Here is a 13,326-nt window from a genome sequence, read left to right on the forward strand (position 1 = left end):
TACCTTACCTACAGATCTATTAGACAAAACCCAATAATTATCTGCTGCTAGAGTTTACCTAAACTATCAAAATCATTCAATTCCTCAATACCTAAATCCTAAAATCACGAAATTGAGGAAAGGGGGGAACTGGGAGAGAAATGCTAATTTCTTACCACTTTGTTCAAATAGAATTGAAGAGAATTTCAAGACGAACACGTGGCCACTGACGGCTCGTTAATCGGAGCTCCGAATTGAAAGTTACGGACGATTGAATTTCAGAGACGTTTACCCCCTTTTCCCTTTTACGTGAATCTTTCTTCTCAATGTTTCTCATAAATGAGAAGGAAGAAAGCTCATTGCGGTGGTTTATAGGTTGGGCCTTGGATCTGGTTTTAGGCCAAAATCTTTAAAATTAGTGTCAAAATTCTTATTTTCAATATTTCTAGTCCTCTAAATTATAAAATTAATTTTTCTAATTTATTTGAATAATAATTAATTTATTGACTAATTATTTATTAATTTCGCGGGATTTACATCCTACCCACCTAATTAAGAATTTTGTCCTCAAATTCATATTCAGTTACTTGAAAATAGGTGTGGGTAGTCTTTTCTCATTTCTGACTCAAGTTTCCAAGTATGTTACTCAATTCCACCTCGACTCCAAGCAACTTTTACTAATGAAACTTTCTTTCTGCGTAATCGCTTAATACTAGTATAGTCAATTTGAACCGAAGTCACTTGAAGCGTCAAATCCTTTTTCAATTGAACTGATTCAGGTTCTAAAATGTGGTTAGCAACAGAAGTATATTTTTGAAGCTGTGACACGTGAAACACGTCGTACAGGTTCGAAAGATGTGGCGGTAGTAGAGCTATCCGATATGCCACCGGCCTGATTCTCTTCAGGATTTGAAATGGATCGATATAACGAGGATTCAATTTCTTTGCCTTGATCGCTCTCCCCACTCCTGTTGTTGGAGTAACTCTTTGGAATATATGATCTCCTTCATCAAATTCTAACGATTTCTGTCTCTGATCGGCGTAGCTCTTCTGGCGACTCTGAGCGGTAAGCATTTGGTTTCGGATTCTCTTAATCTGTTTGGCGGTTTCATCTATTAACTCAGGCCCTAAGAAACTTGTTTCCCTAGCTTCATACCAGCATAGCGGAGATTGGTACTTTCTCCCATACAGAGCCTCATACGGAGTCATTCCGATGCTCGCATGGTAACTGTTATTATATGCAAACTCTACTAACGGCATATACCAATCCCAACTCATTGGTTGGTCCAAAACGCAAGCCCTCAATATATCCTCTAGGGTTTGAATTGTCCTCTCTGATTGGCCAATCAGTCTATGGATGGTACGCGGTGCTTAAACTCAATTGAGTTCCAAACGCTTTCTGAAATGCTCTCCAGAATCTTAAAATGAAACGATGATCTCTATCTGAAACTATAGTTGTAGGCACACCATGCAATCTTATAATTTTCTTAATATACAGACGGCCTAACTCCTCTAAGGTATAACTTATTCGGATAGGTAAAAAGTGTGCAGACTTTGTCAACCGATCAACAATCACTCATACTGCGTCAAATCCCATCCGAGTCCTTGGCAATCTAGACACAAAGTCCATTGCGATACTTTCCCATTTCCATTATGGAATTTCTAAAGGTTGCAATGTTTCGGGCGGCCTCTGGTGTTCAATCTTTACTTTCTAATAAGTCAAACATTTTGAAACAAACACCGCTACATCATTCTTCATTCCCGACCACCAGAACATTGCCTTTAGATCATGGTACATCTTGGTACTTCCCAGGTGGATAAAGAATCTACTCTTATACGCCTCCTTTAAGATATCTTGCCGCAAATTCCCAACATTTGGCACGCAAATACTACCTTTGTACTTCTATATTCCGTCTCTGTCCCATGAAACTCCCCATCGCTTTCCCTTATTGATTGTCGGTAGCACCTTCTGTAACTCCTGATCGTCTTGTTGAGCTTTTAAATTTTCGGACTTGAAGTCGCTAGATATCTGCAGTTGGTTCAGGCATACATTCCCATTAAATTCTCTGATACACAGTCTTAAATTCCCAAATTTGCACACCAATTCCGCTTCCTTAATCATCATCCAAGCGACCATCAACAACTTTTGACTCAAAGCATCTGCTACAATGTTCGCCTTCCCTGGGTGGTAACTTAACTCAAAGTCGTAATCCTTCAGCAACTCCATCCACCTCCTTTGCCGCATGTTGAGCTCCTTCTGGTCAAAGAGATACTTGAGACTCTTATGATCAAAGAAGACTCGAAACTTCACTCCGTACAAGTAATACCTCCAAAATCTTCAATGCAAATACAACTGCCGCCAATTCCAAGTCATGAGTTGGGTAATTCATCTCATGAGGTCTCAGCTGACGCAATGCGTAAGCTACCACATTCCGGTATTGCATCAACACACACCCCAGACCTTTGAATGAAGCATCGCAATACACCTCAAAAGGCTCATTAGGTTCAGGTAGCACGAGCACAGGCGCTGTAGTCAGTTTCTGCTTTAAAGCTTGAAAGCTCTCCTCACATTCTGATGTCCAGACAAACGACACATCCTTTCAAGTTAACTTTCTCAAAGGAAATGCAATTTTTGAAAAGCCTTTGATAAACCTCCGATAATATCCTGTTAAACCTAAGAAGCTTCTGACCTCCATTACTGATGTAGGTCGTTCCTAATCCATTACTGCCTTAACCTTAGAAGGATCCACAGCTATTCCCTACTTACTCACTATGTGACCCAGAAATTTTATCTCATTCTTCCAGAATTCACATTTAGAAAGTTTAGCGTACAACTTCCTTTATTTCAGAATCCGCAGCACGATCCGTAAGTGTTCTGTGTGCTCCTCCTCAATCTTAGAGTAGATTAGATATCATCAATGAAGACAATGATGAATCTATCTAGGAAAGGATGGAATATCCGGTTCATATAGTCCATGAACACAGAAGGAGCATTGATTAACCTAATGACATCATAGTGTATTCGTAGTGACCATATCGAGTTCTAAAAGCAATTTTCGGAATATCTTCATCTCTCACTCTTATCTGGTGATACCCAGACCTTAATTCAATCATGGAAAAGACACTAGATCTTTACAATTGGTCCATCAGACCATCAATTCTCGGCAATGGGTATTTATTCTTTACAGTTACTTTGTTCAGTTGTCTGTAATTACACACAGTCGCAAACTTTCATCCTTCTTTTTAACCAACAACACACATGCTCCCCATAGAGAAACGCTCGGATGAATGAAGTTCTTACTCATTAACTCCTCCAGCTGAGCTTTAAGTTCAGCTAGCTCCAAAGGTGACATTCGGTAAGGCGCAATTGAAATTGTTCCTGTTCCAGAACCATCTCAATTGCAAATACGATTTCTCGGGAGGGAGGAAATTCAGGTATGTCTTCAGGAAATACTTTTGGAAATTCATTCACAATTGGAATCTGATTCAAACTTTGCTCCTCGTCCGACACATTTGTAGCTAACAGCATAACACCCTGACATTTACATCCACTGCAGTTTACCACAACGAAATTCAGATAATAACCTTTCGCCACAACCGGTCCTTCTGACATAAAATGCAATGACCTTTTAGAACAGTCAAGCAGAATGCGACCTTTTGATAACCAATCCAATCCGAAGATGAGATCAAGACAACTCATCGGCAAACAAATTAAATCATGGACAAAATCTCGTTGTTTAACTCGGAACAGAGCTTATGGATAGCCTAATCTAGTCACAATAGCTTCAGAGGTAGTATTATACACTTTCAAATCATATGTCAACACAACTATCTTCAATCCTAACTCACTAGCCTTCTCGAATGCTACAAATGAGTGTGATGCTCCAGTATCAAATAAGGCAATTAAAGTTTTACCAACCATTTCACAATTATCTATTATCAGTGTCTCGGATCCCTCAGCACCCACAGTAAATGTAGTGAACACTCTCCCTGGCCGCTATGCTCTCCCGGCGTCATCCCTTCTCTTGTTCGGACAGTTCCAGGACAAATGTCTGACTCCACCACAGTAGTAGCATACACCCAAACCCGCTCTGCAAGGAGTATTCGGGTGATATTTCCCACATCTCCTACAAGTTAAGTCATTTTGTGGAATCTGAGCTTGCTTTCCTTTGCCTCTTCCCTGATTGTTGTTATCATTGAATCTCGAGAAGTTATTCTGACCCAGATATTGTTGCAGGACATAACCACCTCGCTTGAAGTTCCGACCTCTAGGAACAAATTTCCTCCAATGATCCCTCCTAACAAAAACTCAGTGATCTCCCTTATCTGATGCCGCCTTTCTCACACAATCCTCTGCAACTCTACTTTTGTTTATCTATTTAGAGAAGGTTCTGATTTCCATCGGGTCCACGGTACTCAGAATGTCACTCTGAAGTCCACCTTCGTATTTAATGCATTTCCATTCTTCGAAGTCCTCCGGAGCATCCTCATAGATCTTAGAAAACCGATACATCTCCTCAAATTTGTTTGTGTACTCGGCTATTGACATTGAACCCTGCTTCAGTTACAACAATTCAAGCTCCTTAGCCGTCTTGACCGAATTGGGGAAGTACTTTTTGTAGAACTCAATTTGGAATGCACCCTATGGTATCGCAGCATCATCCCGCTGCAGAAGACGGCGGGTTTCCTGCAACCAATACTGAGCTTCACCCACTAGCTGGTAAGTGGCAAACTCAACACACTGATCTTCAGGCACTTGTTGTGCTTGCAAAGCTCGTTCCATTACTTGAAACCAATTATCAGCCTCGGTTGGATTTGTGGTTCCCTTAAATATTTGTGGGTTTACTTTCAGAAAGGTAGCTAACGTCATTGGCCCATTTTTGCCATTACCTCCATTACCATTATTAACTTGCTGACTAAGGACCTTAGTCGTTGCCTGCATAGTAGCCGCCATATTCTCCAGGGCGTTTATAAAGTTCATGAGATTATTTGTAGTTGTTTCAGGTTTTGCATTAATATTTCGGCCTCTGCCTCGACCGCGCTCGCATCCGCGAGTCATCGTTTGGTTCCTGTTCACACCAAACAAGTGATATTAAGGTGATCAGTCTCAATATCTCAAGTCTAATTTGTCAAAGTCCGAAATGCATGCTCATAAACAAATATTCCACATATATAAATTAGATATCCTAATTAGCATATACACACACGCAGAATATGCCCAGAAGCATAGTCAGTCCGTCCTTTAGGCTCTACAGGAACGAACTACTCTGATACCATAATGTAACACCATACCACACAGAGCCTTACGCTTAAGTCGTAAAGCAGAGGTGGTGAGGTATTACGACCTCTAAAAGTAAAATATGTAAATAATATAGTTGAAAGAATTCATATCTAGGAGCCTTGAAGAATAAGCCAAACAAAAGCGAAAACAAAAAATCGTGTCACACTCGTACGAATAAGCGTAAAACAGAATGGACAAGATCAAAAGAAGGCTGAAAACATAATATACATATCAGAGTTCCAAAACATAGATATCAAGCTCCAGACTCGACTAGCGAAGCTAAGGCCGACTAGAGTATGTATATATATTTATTTATACAACCCAAAATATAACTCAAACTATAGAATAAACACTTGTTTCTCCAAGTCAACCTCTAGGAGGGACAAAATAAAAAATATACATGTGGAGATTTTATAAACATATATACATGGCCTAAAACAAAATATGACAGTCTAAAAGATAGTTCTTCACTTGTAAGGAAGGTCTCCAGATGCCCAACGAGGTGCCTCTCAACCTGCATCTGTAAAATAACAAAATATATATAGAATGAGAACCGAAGGTTCTCATCATGGTAAAGGTACCCACATAGTTAATATAAAATGTCTCGGGAAAGCCAAAGGCATTCCTAGAATTCCAACACTCAGATTTCAGCTTAAAGATTCAACTAAACCAGAAATTAGGTAAGTTATCTAAGATATTCAAGTTCTAAATCTAACTTTAACTTAACACTTCACTTTCTGTCCCTTCCAATCCCCCAAATCACCATTGGAACACCCCCTCGCACCTCCGCCAAGAGGGGTCTCTCAGAAAACATACACATGCAATTCAGGCAAGGAAAACATAGATAGAGGAGCAATTACAACAAGTAGAACAAGTAGCAGATAATCAGAGTTAAACAGTTAAGCAAACCAAAACAATGCACACTCAAGCAAAACATACATATGCATATGATGCATGCCTATCCTATGGCTAATGAGCTCATCTGTCGGTTATACAGCCAACCTGACATGTCCTGGTAGCTAACCATTGGACAGTCCCTCTGTACACGCTTCCCCAATCTCAATAATATCCATGAAAAAAATCCCAAGCTCATCCATGGGGAGAGATAAAATCCCAAGCCCAAATTCATATATATATACATGTCCATGGAAGAACCCGGGGAGTTAAAGTGCCCGGTCACAACTTATGTACAGAGGGTCAACAATTTGTCTCAATTTTTTACAAGTCTCATATGCTCTTAAATTCATTATCATCATCATTTCATATCTCATTGAATCTCAAATTCATCATTATTACTATCATCATTCCTCATTATCACGCATCACATTCCGTCCATCTATAATTTAAACTCGAAACATAATTCTTTCTTTTCTAGATAAATCAAACTTATCCACAGATCTATTGTACAAAACCCAGTGATTATCCGCTGCTAGAGTTTACCTAAACCATCAAAATCATTCAATTCCTTAATACCCAACCCTAAAATTACGAAATTGAGGAGAGGGAGAACTGGAAGAGAAATTCTAATTTATTACCACTTTGTTTAAATAGAATTGAAGAAAATTTTGAGATAAACACGTGGCCACTAACGGCTCGTCAATCAGAGCTCCAGATTAAAAGTTACGGACGATTGAATTTCAGAGACGTTTACCCCCTTTTTCCTTTTACGTGAATCTCTCTTCTCGGTGTTTCTCATAAATGAGAAGGAAGAGAGCTCATTTTGGTGATTTATAGGTTGGGCCTTGGATCCGGTTTGGACCCAGTCCAACCGGTTCAGTTCGTTAGTTCGATTTTGGGCCAAAATCTTTACAATTAGTGTCAAAATTCATATTTTCAATATTTCTACTCCTCTAAATTATAAAAATTAATTTTCTTAATTTATTTGAATAATAATTAATTTATTGACTAATTATTTATTAATTTTGTGGGGTTTACATGGTGCGCTCTGAAATCCCCAATTAATAACACTCGGTCTGCCCTATGCACCATAATTTGCAACAACTTTGTGTATTGCTCATCTCTTCCAGCCTCATCAGTGTGTAAGTAAACACCAATAACTTTCTATTTCCTACTCTCCTATTGGCTTTCCGTGATAAAGTGAATGAAGAACGTATCATGGTTTAAAATTTGTACATTAATTCCCTCCTTCCATGTCACAACCAAACCTCCCGCCATTCTAGTAGGGTTCACTGCAAAGCAAGACTGAAAACCTATCTTCCGCAACACTCCTTCCACAGTCGAGATATTATTTTTTATTTCGGATAAAAATAATACCTCTGAGGAATGTGATTTATTAATCCCTTTGATGTTGTGAACTGTCAAGGGTTTTTCCAAACTTCGACAATTCCACATCACCATCTTCATACCTCCTTAGGTGCTAATTGATGGGTGGCACCCACTCCCTGTTCTGATTCAGCCGTTTTCTCCGAGCACTGTTTCTTATAGGTAGCTATACCGCTGCTCCTTTTTGTCCTCCTTTTACTCCCTAAGATTGCACTATACGAATTTTTCCTTCTAGCTATCTGTTTCATTTTCAATTTCTTCAGATTTTCCTTCTCTCCCTTTGCCTCTGCCACCCCAATGGAGAAAGTTAGCTCCTATAGTTTGTTCTGATTTGCAATTATACTTTTTTCTTCTCCCCCACCTTTTATAACCTCCACTCTTTTTACTATTTCAGTCTCTCTTGCTTCTTTTTTCTTACTGGCCAGGACCCTGCAAGAGCTCTGAACCTCGTTCTCCTCTTCCTTTTTTGTGAACTTCTATCTTGGATAGAGAGTTTTGCAAATTCTAACATTAAATTAACAGATACTGGCTTCTGTTCTTTGCCTTTTCCAAGTCTGTTGTTGTTATTGCTGTTTAGATTCCGATTTTCTTTTTCATCTTCCACTCTTCTTCCAAATTGGTCTGCTAAGAGCCATCCTCCCCATTTCTCCTCTATTTTCCTTCCAGTCGCCATATTCTCCAAGTGCTGTTGACAATTTCTGATTTTATGTCCAATACTCCCACAACAATAACAAAAATTACCGATGCGTTCATATTTGAGTCGAAGTTCAGTAACTATGTTATTGCTGCCAGAAATTTTTAGCACTTTTCGCAATGGCTTTGTAATATCGAGCTTGACCTTAATTTTTAGCAGGCTTCCCTCCTTATTCCTTATAGAGAAAATACCAACATCTATCACCTCCCTTATGGTCTCTCCTATCCTCTTTTCCAGACCTTTTGTTTTGCACTGCTTTGGGAGACCCCAAAGCTAAATCCAGATGGTTACATTGGTAAATTCTGCATCACAGATCGAAAAATTCTCCCTCCATTGTTTCAGATTAAGAATGTAATTCTTGAAAACTCATGGAGCTCCCTTTTCTATTCGTAGAACATCAATCTCTTTTTCAAAAAAGAATTGATAAATGTTACCTCCATGCTCTAGAACTTTGAAACCCTCTAGTTGAGACCAAATGGCATAGAGGGCTGCCTCCAATGTTCCTCCGCTGAATTGTCTGTCAGCGAGGAGTCTTCCAACCAAACTTTTAGAGCATTTCTCTATCCCTTCTTAGATATCTTCATCAGCGTACGAAATCACTTGATTCTCCTTTGCATCACTCATTCCTTATTGTGTATTTAGGGGGCAGCATTGGCTGCCATTATAAAACCTGAGACACTTGACGTTAATTGACTAACAATTTTAGTATTATTCTGAAACCCTAGCAGAGCACTGAAATCCTAGCAGCAGCATGGCAATTTATCTATTTTAGTTACTTGAATTGGACAAATTAACTTAAAACATTTAATCCAATGAGCATATTACCTCTATAAATATTTTGGTAATACGAATCAATGCGTTATTTATTCTTTGATCTGTTACATCCGTAAACATTATGGAAATCATATTTATTGGTAATTCAATCGACTGAATTTTGCACGATAATATAGGTTTTTCTAAAATTCAATTGATTGAATTTTGTACGGCAATATGTATATCTCAGTGTCTTTAAAAAATTTACGTATCAATAAAATTAAATGATAAATGTGTGTCATTATGTCTATGTTTTAGAAAGACACACTAAATTACTAAACGGACATTAAGATAGTGTTTGGATTGAGAAATTTTGAAGAAAAAGAAAATAAGAGAAAAAAAATAAAAAATAAAAACATTTTTTGTTATTTGGATGAAAATAAAAAATTGAGTAAAAAAAGTAGTGTAGGTTGTACTAATTTTTTTTTCTCCTTAAACATGAGATAAAAACTAAGAGACAATATATAAATATTGATAAATTTAAAGATTTATCTCTTGATAACTTAAATATATTAATAAATCATAATTTATATATAATAAAGATAATAATATAATTTTATATTTTAAATTTTTTCGTCTTGTCATTTTTTTTATCCAAATAAAAAAATTTTATTTTTTATTTTTTTATTCAAATAACATTAAAAAATTATTGTTTCTTTTTTTTTTTTCATTTTTTTTATATTCAAACAAAGTATAAGAAAGTGGAAATGAATTGGCTTAATGTGCAAGTATGGCTTCAAAGGATGAGCCGGTCGATGTCATCATGGGCTGAGAATGCGATTTATTGGGCCATTCAAAGGAAACGAGGTTGAAACTTGAAAGTATTCGTTTGGCATAGTAAAATGTGATGTGCTGGTAATAAAATATTTTTTTATTCCCTACGAAGAGTGAACGCATAATTGTTTCTCTTCACAAGAGACCAAATGCATTGCTGTATAGTTAGTAAAAAGTGGTGTAGGCAAAATTTAGAAAATGATAATCAGGAAATTGAGGTAGGAGGAAATTATTGTTTTCAAGCATAAAAGGGAAGCATCTAAAATGTTTCATGGATAATTTGGAGCATTTGATGTTCCAATAAATCTAGTCCATTCAAATTTTTTATAACAAATCTAAAGGTCCAAATTAAAAAAAATATTAATTTAATACCCAATATAAAAAGACTATATTTAAAGCAATTCTAATAAAATACCTTTTGGATATAATTTTGGATATTTAGGGTTTAGACTAAAATTTGTATTAAATACAATATTTAAAATAAGACCAATACCAATAAAGAGAGATTGTATCTCTTAAAAAAAAAACTAATTAAATTCTGTCATTTATATAATTTATTAAATGAAATAGTTAAAAATGATATAAAATTTAAATTGAGTTAAGATCAAATATTGGAATGACAAATTTTATATCGAATCTTAAATCTCTTTTTATGATTTCACAAATATTTATATAGTATTTTATCCAAAATAAAATTAAACTAAAACCAAGCATTAGAAATACTCTAAGATAGACTTATATGGGTATCAGAATAAATGAAAATATGATTAATTATCATATAATAAAGAGACTAAGGAGTGACAAGTCTAAATTATATTAGTGAGTATTAACAATTAAGTATATGATAAAGTATTAAATTGGTCCCTTACGTTTAGGCATAATTTTGTTTTGGTTCTTAAAGTTTAAAGTGTTCTATTTGAATCTAAAAAAGTTTCATTTAGTTTCAATACAGTCCCACCGTGAGGTCAAAGTTAAATAATTAACGGAATGTCCTACGTGACAAGATTGATAATCTAGAGAACAAGTACAAGCTCTAGAGACACAAAATCAACCGTGGATGCATCAATATATTTATTTATCATTTTTCTTATAATTTAAATGAAATATTTTCTATTGAACTAAGGAGAATGATAAATAAATGTATTGGTGCATCTACAGTTGATTTTGTGCCTTTGGAGCTTGTACTTGTTCTCCAAATTATCGACCTTATTCTTGTACTGCGGTCATGTAAGACATTTTGTTAATTATTTAACTTTAACCTCACAGTGGGACTAAATTAAAGCTAAATGAAACTTTTTGGATTCAAATAGGACACTTTAAATTTTAAGGACCAAAACAGAATTACGTCCAAACGTAGGAGACCAATTTAGTACTTTACCCTTAAGTATATTTAAATAATCTCAGTAACAAAATATATTTTTTAAGTTTTTTAATAATTGGCAAATAGTCCTTATTTAATTTTAGTTACAAATTAATTCTTTATATATTATTTAATTATAAAATTTATCTTTTATTTTATAAATTATTATTTTATTATTCATCTATCATGTTTATTAATAATTAGAAATAAAAACAACAACGAAATATATCTTCCAATAATCGTGACCTCTATAAATATTTTGATAATACGAATCAATGAATTTTTTATCCCTGAATCCGTTACATTTATAAAAGCAAGGAAAATCGTGTTTGTTGGTAATTCAATCGATTGAAAGTACAACTAATTAAATTTTGCACGATAATATAGATTTTTCTAAAATTAAATCATTGAAAGTGTAACACAATCGATTGAATTTCACACGATAATATAAATTTTTTAAAATTCAATTGATTAAATTTCGCAGGCAGTGTCTTTAAAAAATTTATATCTCAATAAAATTAAATGATAAATGTGTGTCATCATGTTTTTGTTTTAGAAAAACACACCAAGTTATCAAAAAAACAAAGATATTGTTTAGATCGAGAGATTTTGAAAAAAAAAATAAGTGAGAAAAAAAATAGAAAAATATATTTTTTATTGTTTGAATGAAAATAAAAAATTGAGTGAAAAAAAAAATATTGTAAAACGTACTAAATTTTTTTTCTCCTTAAACATGAGATAAAAACTAAGAGATAATATGCAAATATTCATAAATTTATAGATTTACTTTTTGATAATTTAAATATATTTATAAATTATAATTTACGTATAATAAGGATAATAATATCATTTTACGGTTTTACAATCTTTTGTTTTTTCATTTATTTATTCAAACAAAAAAAATTTTTATTTTTTATTTATTTTTTTATTCAAACAACATTAAAAAATTATTTTTTTTATTTTATTTTCTTTAATTTTTTCTTTAATTTTTTTTATATTCAAAGAAAGTATAAGTGAGAGGAGGATGGATTGGCGTAAATGCGTAATGTACAAGTATGGCTTCAAAGAGATGAGCCAGTCGATGTCATCATGGGCTGAGAAGGTGATTTGTTTGGGCTATTTAAAGAAAGGATTTGTCTATAGTAGGAAAAGTTAAACTTGATCCTTAAACGTCCAACATTCAAAATATTAAATTGGGGGTTCAAATGAATTTGTGTAATTTCTTTTAGGTGATTACTACGGTACGATGATAAATTAATACGTACCGATACGTTTAAAATATGGACAAATAATAATTAAACAAGTGGAATTTATTTTCTACTCAGCATTTAATTTTTTCTTTTTAAATATATAATATATCACCACTTTTACTAAAACACCCTTTTAATTAAATAAAAATAAAAAATAAATTTTATTTAATTTTAATAAAAAGACTTAAACATCCTTCCTTTATTTAATTAGACAAAAATACCCTTTGAATACCCCTATCTTAACAGCTTCTCCCCTAAACCCTAGCTTCTCCACCACCGCCGTAAGAACTGCCGCCGTCCGTCGCTCTCAGGCACTACCATCGTCGTCTGGTCGTCCGTGCTTCTTCCTCCTTCAAGAATCGCAGCTTCTTCTTCCTCGACCTCGGCGCGTCAGTTCCTGGTATTCATCTGCTTCATCGCGCTCCTGCCGCCGTCCGTCGGGCGCTCAGTCACCATCGTCTTCGTCTGGTCGTCGCAGATTCTTCCAACCCACCACCGTCTTCAGAGTTGTGTTCGTCGCCTGGCCTCTGTCTCCGTCACGATTCTGCCCCCCTCTTCTCAGACTGCTCAGTAGAAAAACCCATCTCCATTCCAGTTTCCTTCCTTCGAGTTCAGAGAGCAGAAGCTCAACCAAAAAAAGAACCTTAGACTTCGACGGTCAGTATGTACCCGAAGCCATGCATCATATCCCTCCAACTCCTTCCATGGCTGCTGCAAGAGAAGAAGCTGAGAATGTTATGTTTGGTGCTTTGGATAATCTCTCTGCTAATACAAAGATTAAGCCTAAGGATATTGGTGTTCTTGTTGTGAATTGCAGTTTGTTTAACCCAACCTCTTCACTTTCTGCAATGTTTGTGAACAAGTACAAGCTTAGGGGTAACATTAGAAGCTT

This window comes from Arachis ipaensis, chromosome B5 (assembly GCF_059453495.1).
Source record: "Arachis ipaensis isolate K30076 ecotype BB chromosome B5, ASM5945349v1, whole genome shotgun sequence".
Taxonomy (NCBI): domain Eukaryota; kingdom Viridiplantae; phylum Streptophyta; class Magnoliopsida; order Fabales; family Fabaceae; genus Arachis; species Arachis ipaensis.